General features: G+C 43.2%; 1 long non-coding RNA gene across 2 annotated transcripts in view; it reads left to right on the top strand.

Annotated features, from left to right (window-relative positions):
• Positions 1-20,988, top strand: part of LOC138690063 (uncharacterized) — a 40,635-nt gene extending 19,647 nt beyond the window's left edge. For both annotated transcript variants that reach the window (XR_011328855.1, XR_011328853.1), the window contains exons 3-5: positions 3,023-3,328; positions 4,240-4,294; positions 16,577-20,988. This is a non-coding gene — a long non-coding RNA (uncharacterized lncRNA). The remainder of the gene's footprint in view (positions 1-3,022; positions 3,329-4,239; positions 4,295-16,576) is intronic.
• The last annotated feature ends 3,401 nt before the right edge of the window (positions 20,989-24,389 follow it).

Below are 24,389 nucleotides of genomic sequence, written 5' to 3'. Positions count from 1 at the left end.
GCCTCTCTCTAAATGCATATTCCACTGGTTTGAATTAGCTGCTAGCTCATGGTGATTATGGTCATCATTCATCTAGAACAATTCAAATCAGATTTGGAAGTGGTGACATCACCTATGTACGAGTAGCGTCTGTACAGTGGGGGCATACTGTCCTCAGCCTTGGCCTAACCTGTGTCTTCTGTTCTCGTCTGGTTTCTTACAAAGCACAGAGTTTATGCAAGAAAACCTTTCCCTCTTCCACTACAAGTAATGTGTACTGCAGTTAGTGTTATTGGGACCTTAATTACCATTCTAAACACTGTGACCCTGTGCACACACACAGAAACAGGTTTTCTGTTTAACCCCGCACATTACAGAGAGCGTTTGTCGTATCTGTTATGTCTGTGGACATCTCCTTCTTAACATCTGTGCAATGTGATGTAATGGTTCTTCTGGCTCTCCACTAAACAGAAACCATATGAAGGCTTTGTGTTGGTGCTCCCTCGGACCTACCTAATGCTGGCCCTGATGTTAAGATTGGAGAACTACTGATGAACAGTGGAATGAAATAAATTATTGACGTAACTTGTGTATAGAAGATTTCTAAGTTCATTTAAATAGTGACAGGCATAGCTGATTTTTGGTGAGATGCTGTATATTGGTAGGACAATAGAAATCTGCAGGAAATGTTGGCAAATCTTCACAGGATTTTGACTTAACTTTCTAAGCGCATAGCTAGGAAAGTTTTCCTCTTACTATTCTGTTTCTTAGTTTGTTGGCTGTGTTCTGACAATTTGGATGCCGAATAACTCAGCAAGATCAGGAAAAGATCTTTTCTAAAATACTTGTTCTCTCATTATGCAGCAAAGCAAGTCAATGTTGCCAAACTGATGGCACCTGTTTCCAGTACAACAATAGGATGTACTTGTAGAATATGTTACACTTTTCAGAAATGCTACCCATAAGGAAAAGCTGTCTTCTGGAAGGTCTGCATAGTAAGGAAAACTTCTGAATTGCAGTTTCATTTGTACCAATCTCAGTATCAATAGCATTCGCCATTAGGCGTAGGTCCCAGTTTTTGTACTGAGACTACATGAACCCCAATTACCACTTAAATCTTCATGTGTGAAGCAGGCAAGGAGGCCTATCACCAGGGTACTCTCAGCAGGTGAGTTCTCAGAGAGTTAAGGCTGGACCGGTATACACCTTAAACCCTCCTTCTGTCTCAGTGCTCCCTGTAACACTGTAGGAATAGTGCTAACCATTTGCAGTACCAACATTACAAAGATATGAAGGCTGATCATGCTAGAAAGATGACTTGAACAGTCCATGCATGGTAATGGGTGAGGAGCTCAGAATGAACTGAGTCCAGTCATAAGCAGGGTAGGCAGGAAGAAAACAGGGACAGACTGGATACTAATACGACAGTGCACATGATGGACTTGGAGGGATAAAATTTATCTTTAAAGGCTTTCGAAGTATGTTTTCAAACACTCACAGCCACTGAATCTCTTCTCTAAAAGCCTGCTTATTTTAAAAGTGCATTTGAAAGATATTTAACACCTTTCCAGGAGTGAACTGAAAATAGGGTATCTCTCTCTAAGTATCCAAAGAATAAAGCCTTTCCACATGTGTGTAATAGTAATGTTGAAGGTCCTACTGAACAAAATTATGTTAGCCAGTGTCTGCAAAGTAAAAATCAAAGTAAGGACCAAGTTTTTCTTTAATTGGTATGACTGAGTCAAGTTTAGCTTCAGTATTTCTGGAGAAAAGTTTTCCAATGTCAAAGAAATAAAAAGCTGGATGCCCAGCTTCCCCTCTTGTTTGTCTCGCTGCAACCTACCCACATAATTGGAGAGGCTGATTTATCATTTGTGCAATGAATTTGTAAAGAGCAAAATGACAACAGCAGAAGTTTAAAGTTCCAGCTGTGAATTTCCTCTTTTCTGTTGGCTTATATCAGAGCCAGGAATACATATCCTGCAGCTTTTTGTGATTTACAAGAGTGATATTCACCTTCTGCAGAAGGCCTCAAGTAAGTCTGTTTACAAGGCTGGGTTTACTCAGGTAATTCAAACAAGGCAAGTCTGGTTTTCCATCCAAAACCATTCTCCCAGGAAGCTGAAGCAAACCCACCCGACCAAGCTAGGTCAGCACTCACAAGTGCTCTTATCAGCAAAATGTTGTCATACAGCATCAATCAGAGAATAGGCAGCCATACGGCACTGTAATAAAAAATCTATTTGGCACTTCCCGGACTATTTACCATTTTATTGAATACCACACTCCTCTGAATGACGACTGCAAATTCCAGGGCACAATCCGGCCCACTCTCCCTTCAAGACTGGAATTTTAATGGCTTCGATAAGAGATGGTCATCTTTCATCAGATATTGTGGTGTTTATTTTAGCTTTTTGCCTCTTTTGTGGCAACAGTGTCTGCACACAGGCCTGGGGTATCAACCGATGACAGTCAGTCCTTTCAGAAGTCTCACCAAGGCACTTGAACCGTCCATTACGCGGGGCAGCATGAGATAAATTTATCAGAAACATTTGCACGGGCCTTCAGCAAAGGAAGTGGTGCACTCTGTGTATTTTCTTCAGGTTTGGTTGGGAGCACAAACAGGACCAAATGATGGGAAGATTTGGTTTGCAATAAGAGACCGTTCCCTCATTCAGGTTTGCTTTAAGTTTCATCAGTGCCAAGTGAGTCCACTGTGAACTTAATGCCTCTGTGTGGACGTGGATGTGTGGGTGAAATGAGTGAAAGACTCAGTTACATTTAATTTTGGTTTACTTTTACATTTCTTGTCTTTTCAGTTCCTAGAGTTTAAATCCAAAAAGGTTCTTGTGGTCATCTATGGTGACACTCCACTTGTAGCCCAGTTCAGGACATTGAGACAGAAAGAACAATATGTACAGATCCTTATTTTTACAAGCATTGATCATTGGATCAAAGGTCATAGTGTTTGTAACTTTTAACTTTTCCAGCCCAAGAGCTGAACTGTCGTATATCAATGTGTGTTTTCTTCTTTCATAAACAGATGCTCAGTACAGTCTACTTTGCAAATTAGTTTTCCCTTACTCTTTAAAGAAGACAGAGAAATACTGTAACGCGCAACTCCAGGATGTGCTGATGGATTTGTCATTAACTTCCTTCAACACATCTATCAGTGCTTCCCAAGACTATTGTCTACAGCTTCAACAGTCAGACCCCATTCTCAGTTACACACCCAATGCTTTGAAGCAAGCGCCTACCTTTGCTCAAAAATATGTATATGCTCATGATTTTTGTGGTACAGGTTGTATGCCTGAATCTAGAAGAAAGGTGGAGCAAATGCCCATGGCAGGTAAGTTGTTTGTTGGGAAAAGCCTTCTCCCAAGCTGCTGGTAGGAATTGATCTTGCATTTCTTGTTGGTGCACTGGAGTTGTTCTTTCTCCACACATAAATCCAAATCTGCTCAGAACAGTAAATTAGCCCCTTTTTAAAATGCCACTGTGCTGAAACAAAGGCAAAGCTTTCCACAAATGCCACTGTGCTGAAACAAATGCAAAGCATCCCAGTGGGATTTCCTTGAAGTCCACGAGCAGGCTCATAGCCAAGATGTAGGATGCAAAGCTGGGGCTCAGCTGTGGTCTGGCTAGATATTCTCAGAGGTCAGGTGCTTTGCCTCAGGGAGCCTCCACATGGCCTGTCTTTAGACCTTTTAAAGGTTATGGTGGTATATATCCCTCTGGGACGCTCCTACAGAGTTGCATGGTGGTAGCTCTGGCAGGGTCAAAGTGCCTGGCTTGGCTGAAAGTGGCCTCTCCCCACCACCGCTGAGAGTCCTCCATGGCCACCACCGGTTGGAAGAGCCCCCCATTGACCCTGATCCTGGCAGCTGAACCCCGAGGGAGGGGTGCACTCAGAGCCCTGACAGCCAGAGATTTGGGTCTCCTTGAAATTAATAGCAATGGCGTTGCTAAATCCTCAGGAAAATTCTTGAGAGCAGAACTGGGGGTTTGACACCTTGTTTCCATTGGCTTTCAGTTGCAATTCATGTCCTAGCTGCTCCTTATGTCTTTGGAAAGTTCAGCCCATAAAGGCTAGAATTTCCCAGTGACCCTAAGCAAACGCAGAACTTGTGCAAACACCTACATTTCTGTGGTCCCCTGGAAATCCTCTGTTTGTTTTGCTAACAATTTTTGTGATAATTTATGTTTTCCGAACACTGGCATAGAATTCTTAAGAAAAACATAATCTGCTTGATTTTCCAGGTGGATTTAAGCGTTCAGTACGTGAGCCATGAACTCTGGAGAACACTCCCGTAAGGTCAGCAGCGCTGGGTCAGGCTCTGCAGAGCACACTGTGGGATGTGGGATGTGGGATGCACCTCAGGTTAATGACTTGCAATTGCATGCAGCCTTTCCTAAAGCTGCGCGTATAGTTAATGCGTATCAGAACTCAGCGAGACTATTCAAATTACCTCAATTTCCCAATGATTTATGATGCATGTTTCTGACATCATTGGTTATTTATCTGTGCTCCTAGTGTTGCTAGCCAAAGCAAAGAGGGGAGAAACAGATGCAGTAATATTGTGTTTGAGGAAAGGGTCAGATGTTTTCAGAGACAGTATAAGTTGGATAGAAGGGTACTAAAGGACTTGAGAGTCAGAAAACTAGCAGAGGCATCAGTCCAGTCTAGAGTCAAAGAAACTGAAAGAGCCTTTCCTCATTCTCTTTCTACAGTGAATCATTTCCTGACTCTGGAAGATGGATTCTGTTCATTTAAGTAGTTTTCCAGGGTGTATTTTATATTGTAGACTGGAAGTTTTTTACGATATGCTACTTATGACTTTTCATAACCCTAAAAAGTTAGGTTTCTTTAGTAGGAGAAAACCCACTTCAGACACAGCACTTACTTACAATAAATGGGCCAAATTCTATTCTCAGTTACAGCTATGCAACCCTGATCCTTAGTGCATGTAATAACTGCGCTTAGTAGAAGTAGTGGATTAAAGACCTGGGGTTCCAAAATCCACCCTCAGATGCATGTGTGTGGCTAGGACTGAAATCAATGGGAGTCCCATGTGTACATCCAGGGTAGACTCTGGCTTGTGATTTTTATTGTTTGTGCTATTGGATAAAATTGATTCCAGCGTTACGTTTCTCAGTCAGAGTTATTTCTACATCATCATGCATCAAAATGTTGGCTTCAATGTCTTCTTCTTGATGGTAGCTTTGAGGAGTATTTGTTTTCTGGTTAGTCTGGGCCCAGCATTAATCATTCTCAGGCTTCCTCTAACCTTTTTTTTATTATTTTACTGATGGCAGATTTAACTGTTGGCTCACCTTTATTTCCAAAACAGATGAATTTTATTAGTCTCTAATATTAACCAGATCCAACTAGTTGATAGAGTTAAACCAATGTGGGCCAGATGCTCAGCTGGTGAACCGCAGTCCTGTTGATTTGGGTACCCTGTCTGGGAGCGTCTGACAGAATCCCGGGCAGGAGGAAAGCCCCAGCTCGCAAGTGCAACCACGTAGAGCTGAAGGTCAGCTTGCTGGGCTCCTTCGGGTGCTCTGAATTAGAACAAAGAGTCCTATTAAATCTGCTGCTTTGTAACCAGAAGGGAGGTGATCTTTCAGGGGGTATGTTTTTCTTTTAATAGTTGAAGTTCGGGGCTTTGGGGGAAATGTATTTCATAGAATGGTTTGGGTTGGAAGGGACTTTTAAAAGTCGTCTAGTCCAACCCTCCTGCAATGAGCAGGGACATCTTTAACTAGATGACGGTGCTTGAAGCTCTGTATTTCTTTATGTTGGTAGTGGAATGATTCTGAATGAGACAGTAGAAACTTTGGTGAGGAGCTGGGGGGTGTTCTTGAATCAGAGGCTTACAGCTCATGATGTTTTCTAGCTTGGAAACTTGGGTTGGTCTCTAATCTAAAAGCTAGGCATCAGATTCAGAAACACAGGCGATCTCATGAAGATGGGCTGTTTCTTCTTTCTTGTTTTGTTTTTCCCTCTTCTGCTTTTCTTTCTTTTAAGGAGTGAGAATCGCAACTTGCGCACAGTTCTAGGTCTGCAGGCAGCCGTTGTGCTGTGCAGGCAGTGCAATTTGCAAGGCTTATGTAAAGACTCAGGAATGAAAGGGGAAAGTGGTGAGGAGAGGAATTTCATATTGCCACCCGGAAGGGATGTGGACCTTCTGTGGAAGAGGCTGAAAGATCTGAATGTTTAGAGTCATCTTTTCTAGCAGTTTCAAATGCAGCAAATGAAATAGTGCTACCTGTCTCGTTGCCTCTTTATTTCCGTAGCTGTTATTGGTGAAGCCTACTTCTGAGCATTCATCTTTGCACTTTGAAGCAGGGCAGACAGACCTGGATGCTTTTAAAGTAGACATAAGGCTTACTCAAACTAATTAAGCTGGATTTAAGAACACTCAATTCTCAAGTAATTCTTAATCATAGGATCACAGGAGGGTTCAAGCTGGAGGGGACTTCAGGAGGTCTCTGAGCAGGAACCTCCTGCTCAAAGCAGGGTCAGCTATGATCTGGATATTTGGAAAAAATAAAGCAAAGATAACTGGAAGTATTACTTCACCAGCATTTCATGGCTGAGAGCTGTTAGTGCAGACAGGACAGACAACAGGCTCCAAATCGAACAGCAAACTGGCACTGGTTCTCCTACCTTTCGCGTGCTTGTTCCCTGCACTCAGGAACCCCAAAGAAAGGCAGAACTCATTTGTGCTGGAGTGCAGGGTCTGCAAGTTGCTGAGGCAGTGGCAGGTTCTGCAGCCATGCACAGCCGTTATTTTGCTGTCTGTAGCTGTTTTTCCATTTTCCTTGATGTTTACTGGTAGCAAAAATATTTGTGATGTGGAGACTAATTCCTGCAGAATAAATCACAAGCACATCTGCAGAGCATTCTCTGAGTTTCTCTCAGAGTGGCCTTCGCTGCAGTGCACATGACAATTGCCGTATTTCTTGAGAAAGACAATATGCTCTTTTTATTTTCCCAGTTTATTATGGGTTCTTTGCTCCATGCCTTGGTCTGTTCATGCAAATTCTTACGGACCTTTGTCCACAGCTTGTGAACTGAGCTCTGAGGTCACATCATGGACTTCTGGGGAGAACAAAAGGTGCTTTACATGGAAGAGCTGTACGTTGGGTTGTTTGTGCCTTGTGAACGTGGTAGCAATGTGCTTCACAACTGAGTTTGGTACCTGTGTGCCACAATGCTGTCAGCCACAGAGAGATCTACTATAATATGAAGAAAAGACCTAGAGAAAAAAGATCAAGTTTTTTGAAAGATTTGGGCTGGCCAGGGCTGTTGACTCAGGTATAAAAACTTGGCCACAAAATTACCAAAAAGTGTAGCCTTAGCGCAAAACTTTATCCTCTCAACATGTTTTATTACGTTCTGTTTCAAACAGTCCTGCTCGCCTGTCACATCACTTACTGTTAATGAAGGATTGTGGCAGGAACAGGAACCAGTAGGCTGTGCTGGCCAGAGGCTCAGGGTAACACCATGTTCCCTTCAGAGGGCAAACCAGAGCCGTCCTGGCACTAGTTCTCCTGTTATGCCTAAATATTTATTTAGGATACCTGCTCACCGCATACAGAATGCTTATAATACTTCTAAGGGTTTTATCTATAAATACAAAGCACAGAGAGTGTCCTTTTTTCAAATTTTATCAGGGAAATGCTATGAGACTGAGCAGTTTCTAAACTCAGATGTTTTCTTAGCCCAGTATTCCAGGCTTTGTAGCTGCCACTGTACTTGAATGGCCAGCTTGGACATTTTAAGGTATCCTTCTGCACTTCCTTTTTCAGAGCAGAGCAACAGAGAACAGTTTTACACATCCTTATACCTTCATTTATCTCAAAAGATTTCATCTAAAAACATTTACAATTGAGTAATATGTTAATGTTAATTTGCTTTAAAATCTAGCTAAAAGACTAAAAAGGCAAGCAATAAACATGCAAGAACCATGCATGAAGTTATCCTCAAAAAATATGCATCAGTTGAGCAAAGATGGTATTGTCATTCAGCTAAGGCTTAGCTTGATGCCAGCATTACTCAAGCAACGAGAGATCGTATGGGCCTTGATTGTATCTTAGAGAATTAGGTTGCCCAAAGCTTTCTCCTTATCCTCCATCAATAGGGAATGAGAGCTTAGCGCTGTATAAATAATGCCGAAGGAAATGTTGCATTGGACAGTATAACTACATTCTTTTTAACCTTGGAAATGCCTTGTGCATACATGGATAATCAGGCCTTTTCGAAATCCCGTGGATGAGCACTGCTGTTCTCTCGCTGTATATACTGGACTGGTAGGCATGTAGAGAGAGAGGAATGAGTAACCAGTAGCACATACCATGTGTATGAGCAGATTTCCCTGCTGTGGTGTAATTCTGTCACTGCCGGGCTCCTTTCAGTTCTCTTCAGAAGAATTCCAGGAAATCAGATGGATTTTAAGCCAGTAGACTGATTACACAGCCGCCAAGTCATAAGGGTAAAGCGCTCCATAACTATCCTCAAGAATCCATTAAAGCCCTGCTGAAACATGATCTACTGCTGATTAAAGGGGTTTAAAAGGGGGAGGAAGAGCTTTTTGAGTTGTAAGGCACTGAGTGAAAGAGATCAATAAATGAAGCCGGGAGTTCTGAGAATCAGCTTCTCCTTGCAAACGTTTTATTTCAGCTTCACTGGGAGAAACTGCACCTGGACTCTTCCCATCAGCTCCATGGGAATCAGATCAATTTTATGGGTTTGCAGGGAGGATGGGGAGGTTAGCACTGTTAATGGAAGAATACTGACAACTGTATCAAATGCTGCTGTTAATTTGAAACACTAGCAATGTCTTTCGAAGTAATGCTTCACCTTAATTGCCTTGGGGAATAATTTAGCTGTAATTGGAGAGTAGCTTAAAGTTATGCACGTTTCTGAAACTCAAGAAGGAAAAGGAACGTAGCAAGGAAGAAATGCCCATCTATTGAGTCTATAGGGAAACCATTAACTTGGCAAAAACATAGGTGAAAGTTCAGTGATTGAGCAAGCTGGCAGCGCGGAGTCGGAGAGTGGGAGAATGGAGAAGAGGGCAGCGAACCAGCCTGATCTTCAGAGACAGGATTTCCACTGAAATCAATGTTGTACACAAAGGAGGCTGGTGAAGTACAGCAGAAGCATTTGTCAGAGAAGACAAAAAAGAGAGATGAATGGGAGTAACAAAGAGGCCCCTAGGAAAGTTCAGTGAATTGTGAGCGCTCACAAAAGACACGCAGGGTTGAATGAGGATACTGAAGGAAAGTGATCCCAAGTCATGTGTGCTGTTCTTGCAAGGTACAATCAGCCCACCAGGATGCCGGCTTTTACTGCCTGGGAGCTAGTTCCCTTGCTGAAGTTTTCATTTTGTTTTGTGCCCAAGCTGGGAATCCTGTAGGGAGCCTGTTTCCCAGGGATCTCGGTGCTTCCTAACAGTGGACAATATCTATCTGAGAGGCTTCTGACTTGGACTACCCAAAACCATTAAATCCTTCTGAAAAATGGCTAAGTCCTTTCTCCTAACAGCTGAGAAGGAAAAAAAGGATAGTTCTAAATAATATTACACAACTGCTTGAAGTCATCAGCTGACTTGACCTGTTTTATAGTAGTGGTGATACCACATTCAAGGAGGAGTTAGTAGTGCAGGGGCATATTTGTTTATTTAGAAAAAGGAAGGGAGGTGAGAGTGACAGAATTTAACTTCTGATGGTGCATTCAGCTATCTAGATGCTTCTCCTATTTTTTTTTTTCTTCTTAACTACTGATGCTGGTCACCCTTAATGAGCAAGACATTAATGAACTACAACAGCACTGAAAAAAAGCACCGAGCTTCACGAATGCACGTACAATCTTTAACCTAGAAATGTTAGTGTTAAAGGAATAAAGTTTACCTTGCAATGCCAGATGTATTTTATTATTTACACAATGTCTTTTAAAAGTGGTGTTTTCCACAAGCTCAGAAAGAGAATCAACAGCAATTTTACATGGAATAGCTAGAGTAATAATTACTTAGAAGTTATTCTAGAGAGTATTCCAAATAAGAAAGTGGTGAGATGGCATAGGTTTCTTAATCTCCTGGAAAGAGAGATTAGTGTACAACAGTGTCCTGCTGGGATTATTCTTCATTCAGCCTTCTACAAGAAATAAAGATTGGTTGTGGGAACTTCTTATCAAAGAAATGCCATGCCATTTCTACTCTTTTGGTTTTTTAGTGATAAGTGCAAGTGCTGTGAAAACAACTACTCTTAAACGAACAAGACTTTACATAATTACATTTTTTTTCAGTCTAAAATGAGGGAAAATATTGCAGAAGAACTCCTTGTTATTTTAGACCATTTAGGTCTAAAAGCCATTGCCACAGAGGACATGGCACTTCACTGGTTACAGCATCGGGGGGCACCAGCCCAGCACTGGGGGCACAAACCCAATGTCACAAGCCAAAAGCTGTTCAGACATTTCTCTCAGGGCTGTAAAGACTCTTTGAAATGCTGAGATGGAGAAGTCAGTACATCTTTCTAATTCAAAGATCAAATTGAGTTAACCAGCACATTAACTAAGATATTCTTTCCTCTCCATTCTCAAATGGCAACTAGAGGATTAGGGTGGACTTGCACTGAAAGCAGTTGAATTCATACACACACAAAAAAAAGATGAAATGATGGGTAGGGCTCCCATTCTCTATTACCCTGCCAGCTTCCATAAACTATCTCATTTTTTGTTCCAGCCCAAACCCCACAAAAAATTAAATAAACCTGAATTAAACAAATTCGTTTCGAAGATACAGCACAAGCTGAGAAAGCATGCAGTAAAACAAGGTTAATTTCAGGTTTAACTTTAAATTTCTAAATCTCCTGACAACATTGCACAATCTGAAGTAATTTCGCAGTTGGAAAATGATGTCCTTATTCAGATCCAAGCCAGGAACCCTGCAGATTTGGCAGCTGCACAGGGGCCAGCAGAGAGTGTGTCAAAAAGTAGTCTGAGGTATTGAAATTGTTAAATTCTTCCAACAGCCCCATAGACCGGTTTGACTTAAGTGCCAGCTTGTTTCATATATATAGTTGTTGTCAAGGAGGTGAGAATTTGGCAGTTTTGTCCCATCATGTGCTACTTTTTTTGCCTCCTTTGGCAGTCTAGGAGAAAATCCATAGCAATGAGAGCTTAAGATGGCATCTTAATACTAATTGGCTTGGAAATTCTTATTAATAGGGCCAACCCAGGAACTGCTCACCAGTTTGATTGCAAAAGTGAAGCACAGAGTGTTTTTTCCTTTCTCAGCCTTTCAACAGATCTCTAATTTATTAAAATACGATAAAACTTTTGTAACTTTGGACTACTGCTTAATACGAACCGTTCCTGAGTCACCCAGGTATGGGACATGATTTATGATTACCATGCCAGGATTTCCTGCAGCATGTGCTCTTCCAGTGGCACAGGCCTTGTGTAATGTGAATGTCTTCCAAGGAGCAGGAATGGGTGAATCGAACACTCAGAGCCATGGACTGTAACTGGTTTTGCTTTTTAATTCAAGGATTATTTTTTTATTATTATTTAAGGAAAAAAAAAGCCCAACCTCAGACTTGGCTTGGGAGCTCCTGACCGTGGCCAGAGTTGCTGTGGTAATTTTGCGCTTTCAGCGCATGGACCGACATGCTCCATGACAGCACATTTGTTAATCTAAAATACTGGTAGATGACACAAATCCAAATCACAACAGGATGTGTTTTCAGTCAGCCAGCAGCACAAGAAAAACTCAGGCATGGCATGTACCGTTATATCACAGCCAGAAAATAAATGCACAAAAATGTAAACAAGCCTTAGACAGATGAGTACCATGGTGAGAAAAGTTGGAGGTAGAGCAGCTGAGAGCCCACGTGGCTCCAGGGTACTTCACAGAGCAAGCACTGTCCCATGGTGTGGCATCCTCCGTGGCATGATGTGGTTCAACCCCATTTACTGTGAAGGAGTTACGCTGCCTTGCACCAGCTGAGGACTGGGCAATGCAGACTGCCCAACAGCTGCTAGAAGCTAAAAAAGAATTGGCCACGTTTCCAGAAGCTGGCGTGAAAAATCTGTTGAAAAAATAGAGACCCAAATGACCTAATTCATGCAAGAACCATTTCATTCTCCAAGACAGAATTGCTAATAATGATGATTTCTGAGTAGGAGGAATCGCCTAGGAGAGAGCTTCCCAAACCCTCACTGGTTTGGAAATCAGCAGTAGCAATGGCAGCAGTAGCAGGAGTTTCAGGGCTCTGGTCCTTGCTGTTTGCAAGCACTAGAGGACACATCCTTCTTTTTGCTGGCCATTTACATCCCACTTAGAGGTAGCTTGTGTCTGTCAGTTTGCAAACCATTAGGTACAGTACTAGTTGTATTATTTCCCAAAGATCACTGCAAGATGAGCTATTCAAATACAGGTCCCAAGGAGAAAAAATTGTAGCGGCACAGAGAAGGCCGTATTTCAGAGTTATTTAGTGACTTTTATTTGTAGAGGGGTACTTATTTTCACTGTCAGTCAGTTTGATACCAAAATGGACCACTTTTCTGAGTAAAACCTCTAGATCTCTTCCACAGAGGAGAGAAACAGATGGATGAACCATGTCAGAGAAATGTATGGATGTAGGGTACACTGCTGTCCTCCCCATGTAGATTTGAAGCTCTGATGAATAATTACAACGAGGGAAATGTATGCCAAATAATGTTGTGACGCAGCATCCATGGAATTCTTGGGACAGTTTGGCATTGCCTGGACACTGTTTCAAGGAACTGAGAGAGAGGTAGATGAACCAGTGTCAGAGGGCATTATATATATCATACGGGAAATGTAAATTCTGCGTGTTGAAATGGGTAAGCATGACCGAGAAATAGCAGTCTGCAGTCAATACAGATTAGAAAGGAAATCGTTGACTGCTTGGTATTCCAGCCATTTAAATAAATGAGAATAACATTTCTAAGCAATAGTGAGATAAAAGAATGAAAAGCATGAGGAAATGGCATGCTGTGATTTAAAAATAGCCTAGCGGAAGCCAAGGCAGCCATGCTGAGCGTGGAGGGAGCTGTGCAGCTGTATGATCGCTACTGCCTTACATGACCTGGAGCATGTGCCGAAGCCCTTGATTTCTTCCTCTGTCCCAAATCTGGGCCTGGCTAAGGATTCCTGGGAACTTTCATGTAGCATTGCAGCTGAGGATCGAGGGCCAAGCTATGTAGTTACAGAAGAGTCAAGACACACATAACTTTAGGCTCTCTGGGCTGGAAGGGGAAGAGGGTGCAATTTCAAAGGAATCACTAGTGTGGAAAGAATATGCGGAAATTCCTAGTTCACAACTGGAGCTATGTAAAACTTGGCCCTTGTGCTTTTCAGAGATTTGCTGTTTTCTCTTTTATGTCAGTTCATGCAGGCTTGCACCCTCTGGCTTTTCTTTTGTGTTCTGGGAATTGAATAAACCCTGGAAGTAGTGAGAATCATCTGGTCTCACAACCTAACCATGCAAAATCCCCTGGCTGGCGTGGTTTTGATGTGAAATCATAAATCAGTCCAGGTTCACACAAAGGGTTTCTGAGCTGCAGCAAACTTTAGACAAATGTGAACTTGGGTTTCGATTATTTTTATTTAAGTTTTCCTCTTAATTTCTTCCCTTCTATGTTTTTTTCATTAACAAACATCTGGAAATTGCATAAGCTGCATTAATATGGATGATTATCTTCTCTCTCTCTCCCCCTCTCTTGCTGTATCATTAACTTTTCCTTTTGGTTCCTCCTTTTCTGTTCCACACACAAATGCACTTGAAAAAAGCCTCAACGAAAAGTATGTTAGAAGGACTACAGTAGCTTTAGGACTCAGAAAAGAATGTATTCACAGGTCACACCAAGTAAGGAGCTTGAGTACCCCTCTCTGTGAGGTCTAATTTTGGTATGTTTGAACTATCGACTGATCTTATCATGAAAAAATAAATGCTTATATTACAGTTTAGCATGAAGGTCGTAAGGAATAAATATATTCCTTTAGGTAGACCATTGTCCGGTCATTAATTTTACTTGTGTTTTTCTTAATGCCATAATTCCATCTAACTCAAAGTTCAGATGCTTATACTGCACAACCAGAGAGCCAACAGGAATAAAGTGGTAGATCTAATCTAGCCATACTTTTAAAAAGCTTTTAACACAGACCTTCACAGAACACTACAGATGCTTAGAGAGTCTGAGGTCTGTGAGCAAACACAGCATCAGCAATCCTGTTCCAACGGATTTAGAAGTGACATGGTAATGAAGTGTGTGGGGAGAGAGTGCAGGGGGGGTGAAAATGGGGGGGGAAGGCAGCCACTGAGTTACCACAAAAATCAGCGCGGGGCCCAATTTTTCTGTTGACTTTCCAAATGCTGAGTCATATAAGCAAAGTGTTTTTGTTGACTGTTTGTGTACTTTTAAGCACCTGTTATATATTTTATAAAAATAAGTAACATACAAAAAAATTTACAGCTGTAGATTGTGGGTTTAATGCAAAATTTCAGTAAACCGAGGTCTCTTCAGACAACCCACTATGTTTTATAGCCTTTAAGAGTATGCAGTTTCTATTAGTCTGATATATAAGGCTGGTACTGAGCTCTAAAGAGGAAGAAGAGTAGATTCCGCTGAAGAAGAACCCAGGGCCAGAAGCCAGAAGGGTAATGAGGACACATGGACAGAGCCAGCAGGAACACCTAAAAATATTTTGGTTTCATTGCACCTTGTACAATACATGGGATCTTTACATTTCAGAGAGAAACCCACACAAATAGACACGCTGAAGTTGAAGGAACTGGAAAAGATACAGTAGGGATGTGAAAAGTCTTAGTCAACCCAAAGGTATCCAACAAATCTGAGTCTCCTTGAGAGCCTGAAGGTCTGGTTGCTGGCGGAAGGAGAGGAGGCTGTCTGGGAAAGGTCTTTCTGTGGGAAGGAGTCTTCCTAGGGATCTACTGAGGAGCTGAAACCAAGTGAAGAAGAGGAGGTGAGTGGGGTAGCAGGCGCAGAGGGCTGCTAGCAGGAGCAGTGGTTGAAAGAGCAGCTCAGCTATTCCAAGCCAACCAGCAGCTCCAGCTTCTGCCTGGTTGCTTATGCAGGAATGAGTGAAATGGCCTCAGCACTTGTCCCCTCCACGGCGTGGAAGCATGGGAGTTGAGGGTCTTGAGGGGATGGCAGTAGGGAGCTGCCTTTCCCAGGAAAGGGAAGCTCCAATTCGCCTCCCTGTGTTTGCAGTCAAGGGACTATTGGTAGTGTTGGCCTCTAGACTGTTTGTTCTTTCTTGTCTTCACCCAATGAAGCAATGTTTAAGTAACCAATTTTTTTTTAACTTGTTGCTTGAAAGCAGAATGCAGGTTCCCAGATTTAAAGTACTACTTTAATGTAGATCCTACATTTAAAGTAGGGCTTATGTGGGCACTCTCAGCTGTTGAACCCAACCCTCTGGCTGAAAATCAAGACCTAGCAGAAAGGTATTTACACCTGATATCCAGCAAGAAGACAAGCTGTTACAGGAAAGAAAGACAAATGAACAGTTTTGTCAGAAGCAGCAAGGAATGGCCAGTGACACTTTTGTGACCACCTGAGGGACTTCCAAGCAGCTCAGTGCACAATCATCATGCCTCAGTGCTTGTGCGTCCCGGCTAACTTCTCTGTTGATCTTTGGTGGGATTAGTCACCTTGTCATCACTGACCAGCAGTTCAGCTTTGTTGTAACCCAATATAAGCGTGAAGTTCTGACCACAGCCCCCACACTGGTTTGCACTGTGTACAAGAGTTGTAAGGATTTGGTGCCCAGGGTATTTCTGTCCCCTTCCTGCAAGGTGCAGGAGCCCAATTAATGGATCTTCTAACCTCTCAAATCAAGGGGCAGCAGCAAACTGCCCTCTTCTCTCTGCCAGGGCACAGCTGAGAAACACTGGTCCCTTGCTCACACATACTCATATATTTTTCTTTTCTCATTTACACTATAAAATGATTCCACTTTGAGTACTAGAAGATGACATCTTCAGAGGTGATTATTTTCAGGACACTGACAAGCCAGAGTCATTTGGAAGAAGCACTACAAGTGCTAAGAATCCCTTTCTACATCTTTATGTGTAACTGCTGTAGATTCTGCAATTTTTGTAATGAGTTTATTTCATCATGTTTGAGCAGTTTTCTCCCTCTCTTTTTCTATTTGGAAGGACAGTAGCAGGAATGTGTCTGGCAGAGAAGGATGATACTGTAACAGAAGAACCAGATGATACTTTGAAGCTTTGTGGCTTAGCACAGATTTTTCATCTTATAAGAAGATGCTATTTTTGTATTACTGGTCAGGCTTATATTCCTGGTTGTTGGGCAGGGCAGTTCAAATTCCCCTTGATTCCGTATTGCTTGATCTTTAATTACCAGTTTTGAAAGATTATTGGGTCCTGTCGTGTTTTCTCTCTCTTTTTTTGCATTCACTATTATTTCTTAGCCATCTTATATTAAACTATGAGGCACAATCTTCCATCATATGTCCCCCCCAAGCTTCAACAATGCAAGGATAATATCCTGATAATACCTTTCTTCTTGCAGGAGACTGTCAAAGCCCAGGTGTTTCTCTAACCTTTTAAAGTCTGGCTTGGTGAACAAGCAAAGAAGGGAACTGTTTGGGATCAGACAAGCCATACAACCAACCTAATCTCTACATGCAGCAATGAGATCAAATCAGGAAGAAATGGCTTGGAAATGCTAGTACAAAGAACCCCTTCTTTGTGTAATTCATCCAGCTCTCCCAGCAGCTTTCAGCTCATGTGTGTTACGGTTTGTCCTAACTCCTCCATTCTTTTTTCTTGCCTGCTTAAAAAAAGTCACTGCTGGTCAGAGCTCTGCTACACTGAGAACTGTTACTACAACAGAAGTGTTTGGGAGACTGTTGCCTACTGTTGGTTTGGGGTTGGAGGCAGGTGAGAGGAAAGATTGCTCAAGGTTTGGGAGATAAACTGGGCTCTTTGTGTTGCTAAAGCATTTTGGACCCTTTGGTTTTCTTATTTGCTGGAGGAAGACCCTAGACTATGCCTACAACAAAGGAATTCATAACACGTCAGGCTGCCCAGGGAGAGTCCTTCATTTTCCTCTTTGTAATTCAAAATACCATTTGCATCCTTGCTGGAAGTGGAGCCCTCCTTAACTTTTCCTCACTCTAGGGAAAGGAAGTGCTGAAGGATGGAGCAGTTAAGCATACATGAACCCAAGCATCTCCTGTGCATAGGAATTCCACGGGAGAAAGGCATCCGTTGTGCTGAAACAGCTGCCCTCCAGAGCTGATATTTAAAGCTCCAGGCTGTCGCTCGTTGGCAGTTGAGATCTTGTTTTTGCTCTGGAGGAGCTAATACCATCCTATAATCCAGGCAGGAAAGATCTGTGTGGGGTTTACCATATATTAAGTGCTATGCAAAACTGTCTGTAAAATTCTTCAAATGCACTTTAATTTTATTACATGAACAAAATCCTTTTACAGCAGATCAGATTTGTTCCAGTTGTTTGCTTGTGCCTTGGTCCTCCCTAAGGCCTTAATACAGGAGGGGAAAGAGAAATTTATCTTTACTTTTATTTATCTTGGAGTCAGACCTGGATGAAGTCTCAAGCAGTAATAGTAATATTGCTTCATTAGCCCAAATATACCTGTGTCAGGGGCATGTGGCATCAAAGAAAAAGCTCACCTGCAAGTTGGTATGAAAATAAGGAGCTCTCTGAGCATGTCCTACTTGTGCTTACGTGTTGACAGACCGGTCCACCACCAATAGTGCATTGGCCAAGCATTTCCCACTGACCAGGGCAATGCAAGGTGGTGACTCTCACTCAAGAGCCATCAAATCACCCACATTTCCCCTACCACTACTGATGAAATTTAAAATAAGTTTAGTGGAGCTCATCATGGAAAATATATTCCCTCCACCCAATCAAACAGACAGAGAGGATATGAAGGGTTGCCACACCTTCCCAGTCCCGAGAGTTATCAGCTTGTATCCTGCTATACCCTGCATCATTAAATTTGACTGGCCCTAGTTATCATCTCAGCAGCAGAAGTTATTATAGTTTATATGAAATTATACATTTCTTCTTTAAATTCAGATGCAACATTTGATTCAATGACTGATTCAATTTACCACTCAATTTCTCAGAATGGCTTAGTAATAAACTGCATGAAGAAGCAACCCATTTTTGTTGGGGCTCATTAGTACTGATCTAATTATATCAAGTGTTGCCCTTTCCAGTCTTGGGGAGAAAGTAATGCAAAGGAATTCGTGCTTCTTGGTTTCAACCTTTTATAATTTTGAATGTGTCGGTCAACCTTCCTTTTTCTTTCTGGAGCAAATCATTTACTTACATTTTGCATCCTACTATGATGGCTTGAACCTTGCACTTACTTTTGTAAGGGACTTTCACTGCCATTTCACAGTCATATCTAGCCTCTTCTATGTTTTTTTTTCAATGTACATAACCAAGATCCAATTCACATATCTTTTAAAAGTGAAAGTTGCACAAACAAAAGGTAATATTGTCAATGAAGAAAATAAGGTCCCATGGAAAGGGCGTTGGATGAAAGTCAAGAAATCTAAGCTTGGTTTATCATCTTCTATTGTCTGCTCTGGCAGCTTTGAGCAAGCCACCATATCTCTTTGTGCTTGTTTCTTATTCCACTCTGAAGAAAAACTGAGGCACTGTTGTGACTTCCTTCATTTTCTCTACACTGCTAAGTCTCAGGGAACCCAAATCTTATTTGTGGCTTTGTAATGCAACTGAGCAAAATGTGATAGTCTAGTGTCAAAACAGTCACTTTGCTCTCTTGAGGAAAACACCGGAGAACCTGTTATGTTGTACATACCAGTGTAAGTATGTGATTAACAAATCTGGTGCAAGTGTTCCTGGAAAGACATTTTCCACATCAGTAATTCAGAAGCCTCTCAAATTTGAAATCAGACAGACAGTCACGAAATTCCTCAGAATAAATTGTATCTCGTCTTGCTTGGCCTGAGTCTCACTGTGAATCTCAGAAAAGTGATAGCATGAGCAATGAGCCTGAGAAACAGCCAGAAGGCGCTGGGAGCCCAGAGGAGCTTGGACCCCAGGGATGCAGGTCCAGCAGCTTCCAGGTTAAGGGTGCTCCTCACCACCAGCGCTACAGGGAAGCGCTCCTGGGTGCAGCATTCCCAGTTGCTGATAAATGTGGGGTTTTGAGGTTACCTCCCCGTCCTTCCTTCCCAGAGCCGAGCATTGGCTCTCTGCTTCGGCTCAGTTCATTGCACTGGACTGAAGCGAGCTTTTTCACCATAGTATAACCACCTAATGGCAGCCACAAAAAGTCCTCAGAAACCATCGTTTGCTATCTGTGATGGCAGGCTCTTCTCGGGGAGGACCTGCAGGTTGGGATGGAGTTACGTGGGACCTCCCAAGCTTCACGCAGGTTTGTGCCCTGCGGCTCTCCCCTCGAAATGCAATGCTCTGCCAAAACCAGGGTGATGCCGAGGGCCTCCCACCCCGACATCCCCTTCTGCACCCCCAGGCAGGGTCTGACCTGTAGGTCGCTGCTGTCGCGAGTTTCGGGAGGCCTCGCTATTGAGCAACCCCCTCTTGCCCAAATCCCTGCTGGTGACCCGCAAGTGAGAGGTGCCGCGGGGGGGAAGTGGGGAGCCGTCTGTTGTCACTGTGGAAATGGGATCTCCTCTGACCGGATTAATCTCCACAATCTGGGAAAACACGGTTTCAGTTTTCTCTTTTGTAACAGCGGTCCCTGTTGTCAAGTTAGATTATAGAGCTGAACGGCCAGATTATGCTGTCAAATGCTTGCTTCTGCGAGACTGTGTCGAACGGGTCAGGTGTTGCGCCTCTCCTTGTTCTTTGCATAGCTCTTCTGGTTGATTTTTTACATCCTGCTAAGAGTGAAGATGCCTCGAATCAGCCTTGAGCAGAACAGAGAAGGACTGGCATGCCTCCTGGAGTGAAGGATTGCTGCTGAGCGGAGCTGAGGTTTTCACAGCAAAAGCAAAGTTACACAGATACGTCTCTGAACCACATGCTGGGCTCAGGACCAAGCAACAGAAATAGCACCGCTGAGCTTTTTCTCCATTTGGCCATTGAATTTAGATACCTTGAACTTCAGGGAAATTTGAGTTTGGATTTTAAGCACCTCGGGATCTGAAGCACCTCGGACTATTGGGAGGCGTTGTGGTGAGCCCAGGAGGGAAGCGTGCAGTCACAACAGGATACAGAACCTGGACCTGCGATTTCCAACAGGCCCACCTCCAACCTTTTATATTAAAGTCTAATGAATTCAGCTGCAGACAATACCTGCTCTGTCCTGTGCAATTTCATAGAGCATTGCACTGCTCCAAGGCTCATTTGAGCCCACAGTAAATTAATATTTTACCCGTTGGAATGTTTTTTTGCTCCAGCTACTTTAAAGGCAAGTTGTGGCAATGAGTGGGTGGGGTGTATTTTATTTAGCTGTGGTGAAAATATTACTGTTCTTGATCTGAGCAGCTGAAGCAATAGAAACCATAGAGAGAGAAAACCACCAAATGGGCGGCAGGGGGGCAAAGATGAGGGAGAAGAAGGAGTGCTTTCTTGATGGAGGTGTAAGGAGTTTACAGTTCTGAGAGTGAAGCACTTATGAAAAGACAATACATGGATGAAAGGGCATGGACCCCTAAGCAGGATGACCCTAGACAGCTGCCACATGGCTTGGTAAGTAATCGTGCCAGACTGCTAGTTACCAGGAAGGTTACCTAGAGGATTGGGCAATGGCTGCTGCCCAGTGCTTCCTTTGCTAGGTCCCAGTGGTGCGTATAACTGGGCATGATGAGTCGAAAAGTTCTGGGATCCTCTGGTCAAAAGTGGACTTTGCCCATTGCCAGGGAACACAGCCAGAAGATTTCAGATTTCAGGGTGGCCCATATTTACATTTTCCAGAAAAAGTTGCCAGGGTGCTACAGTCAAAGGTTTTCTTACAGCCTGTGGTATTTAGCAGGGAGTATGTCAGATTCACTGTGAATAAACTGTTTCAGAGGTCTACTGTCCACTATATAATTTTAAATCTTTTACCTTTCATCTCACAGCTGGAAAATGTTTCCAGTGAACACCAAGAGCCAAGGGCTTAGTTGAAAGGACAGCACAGCTGGTTCCACTGCGAAACATGTGAAGCAGAGTGATGCCCTGAAAAAGGAAAAAGCGAAACCAGGGGGTTACACATTAACCAGTTCCTGCTCATAAAATGGTTTCCATTTCTAAGGATTCTCCAATGCTTTGGAAATGAATCTCAATATGAAATGTCTCGATTGAAAGAGGCAGGCAGGAGACATGTTGGCATCTGAGACAACTCTCTCATCAAATGCTAATTGTGACAAGTCCCACTTCCAGCTAGCAGTGTGTAATCAGCCACTTGTGCGTGCCACGGCTCCATGCAACGGTGAGGACGGGCACGCAGGCAAGACACGTGGTTGTGCATCTGCTTTGCAAGGAGGTTTGTGTGCCTTGGACTTGGGAAGCTTGGCACTGCTGCCTCTCTTGCGTAACAGATGCTCCGCTCTGAGCAAGCAGCGAGTCCTCCCACTCCCTCGTATGTTCGGTCGCTAATTGCAGACATGAAGGACAGACATTTTGATGCCTACTCTTTCAACTTCCTCAAGTTCTTGCTTTCAAGCAGTTTGTTTCCAAGCTGAACTGCCTTCTTTTCAGGGGTACTTCAGTGTGAGTAGTTTAGACTATCCCACTAGCAGCTTTGCTAATTGTAGATGCTATGGACGTCTGTGGTGTGCTTTTTTGGCCATTTTATTAGAGTAATTAATGTCCGCACTCATTTTGGAGTGAGGAAGAAGCAAAGAACCTACAATATGGCAGACACTTGGCTGTCTTTGCCTGGGAGCATGCTGTTAGACCTCATAGCTACTGAGGGCTAAGAGCACACATATTTGCAGTAGATGAATTAAAGTGCTATAAAGACACAGAGCAGATTTTCTTCCAGGTAACTTGTCCATGAGTAGGGCCATGCCCTACTCATCCAGCATACAGTATTGTCACTCAGCCCAAAGAGGACATTAGTTCTGTTTGCTGTTTTCTGCATGAGACTTGATTCTTTAGCTTTAAAAGGATGCGGTTGTTTGTCTACCTCTTTTGCGTCCCCATATTACCAATTAGCACAGAATAAGCCAGCTATGGCAAAACATTGCCTCTGCTGCCCACAGCCTAGGAAGAAAAATGTGTTTCTTTTTGTGGCAGCTGGGGGAGAGAGCCCCAGACAAGAAGTTTTTGTTCCTGATTCTTCCAACTCTCTCACCTTTCTAAAGCTAGGTCACAGCTAGTCTCTGACTTGTTTGTCACTCCTTCCATCCCACCAAGATGTTATGAACATCTCCTGTCCTAGTCAGTTAGGGTTCTTTTAATTAGTGACATAATAGTTGGGCAATTAATGAACTAAACCTGCATCATAATGAAGAATAAACATTGTTAGTGAGTCACTCTGAAACAGGGATCCAGTGCTGCTGGAGTGTTTTTTCTCCAGCAAGCTGCAGCTGGTTGTAACAGGGGTGTATCTTTTATATGTTCTGCCTCAGGGGCAAATTACTTCAAACAGGACTTTGCTGTGTGGCTGGAGAAAACAACCATTTGTTTGCAGTTTTCCTTGCAAAGGGATGAGTCTAAATCATGCTTTCTTGACTGAAGCTAAGTAGTTCCTTCAAGGCCAATCCCTTTCTCGTAGTGGCTATTTTCAAAGGAAAATCTCTGCTGGATTTGTCCATGCAGGGCACTCGTTAAAAGGACTGTGTCTGTACCCCTGCCTGCTGACAGCGATGTGCCCACAGAGCAAGCGGGCACCAGTGACAGGAGCTCCCGTGTCACCCACCACAGCCCATTTTGCCGTTACTAGTGGAAGGGACAGTCTGTATTAACGCTCGTCTGACTGCTGGATGAAGCTTTTCTAGGGTGAGGCTCAAACCAGTAACACTGTACACAATCGACTTGGGTTAGTGGTTTACCTCAAAAAATGGAGGAAATCACTTAGCCCTTCAAGCAGGAGACTACCACAGCCATAGTGGTTTTGCAGCAGCATGGGTTGGTGGATATTACTTAGAGGTGAAGAAAAGGGAAAGTGCTGTGGCAGAGCTCAGGGATTTTCCAGCATGGCCTCGAGTGGGCAGCAATGGTTGCTGGGTTGTGGGGATCCCAACATCCACATCCAGGGCATCCCAGCAGCAACTGCAGGAGACGCCAGCATCTTACTCACCTACATGCTTTTTCAGCAGATGTATTTATAGGCTGAAGCAGTCTGACGTCCAGACTGGAAACCATCTCCTTCTTACCGTCCGAGATGCGCTATGAATGAGATCAGTCAGGTTTGATGCTCTTGGGATTGCACTAGAAACCCCAGTAGAGGGTGGAGGGGCTGCATCTCATTGAGACCCGGCCGGTAGAAAGTGAAACACTGCACTATCTTCCACTGAGGGAGCATTACTTGAGCAATAAGCAGGTGTCTACTGCTCCTGGCAGACTGATGCCAGAGTGTGGAATTTGAAGGTGTGAGAGGCTGCAGGTCAGGGATTCACAACAGATATCTGCATCTCAGTGAGTCTAATCACCCTAGCCTTCTCCTCTAGTCAACAGAGAGACAGCTTTCTCTATGGAGAGATACAAAGCAGCTAAGTTGGGTGCTTGCTCTGAACCACCCTGTAAAGGATGCCTTATTTCTTCATTGAACGTGAGGAAATGAATCTCACAGGGTTTTCTGGCTTCCATTTACATCCCCAGTATCACCTGAGTTGCAGGTTGTACATGCTTCATGTGTTCTTCTGCATGTCCTCTGGGAGCAGGCTGGAATGTCTTGGGATTTGAAAGGTCTTCCTGTGGTTTCACTTAGTCATAAAAGTTTCATCTGGTCTAATTCAAAGACCCTGAAGACACGAAGGAAACAATCGTCCAGATAAAGCTGTGAGGAGACATGGAGTGTGCCCCACATCGACACGGAAACCCATCATTTACAGTTTGCAAATAATATGGAAGTGGATTATTGCACATTTTATGCCTGATTATAGTGCTTCAGAGAGGCTGTGACAGAGTGGCCTGTCCCTTTAGGAGTCCGTACAAATGTCATATCCCTGGCTGGCCCTGTAAATGGGATCTCTACACAGAGGGTGGACAGAAGGGCCTCATGCAAGTGGGAACACAGAGTAGGAGACACTAATCAGGCTATAGACTCCTTAGGTGCCATACATTTAAGCCTGGTTACACACTGCTAGGAAACAGCTGAATCATCCCTAGAGATCTGCAAGAGCAAACCTGTAAGGAGGAAGCAAACTATTGCAGTAGTCCTGACACAGGCAAGAGAAAGGAAGGTATCTCCAGAGGTTTTAGC

Source organism: Haliaeetus albicilla, chromosome 19 (assembly GCF_947461875.1).
Source record: "Haliaeetus albicilla chromosome 19, bHalAlb1.1, whole genome shotgun sequence".
Classification (NCBI taxonomy): Eukaryota; Metazoa; Chordata; class Aves; order Accipitriformes; family Accipitridae; genus Haliaeetus; species Haliaeetus albicilla.
This window is presented reverse-complemented; position numbering and strand designations above follow the sequence as displayed.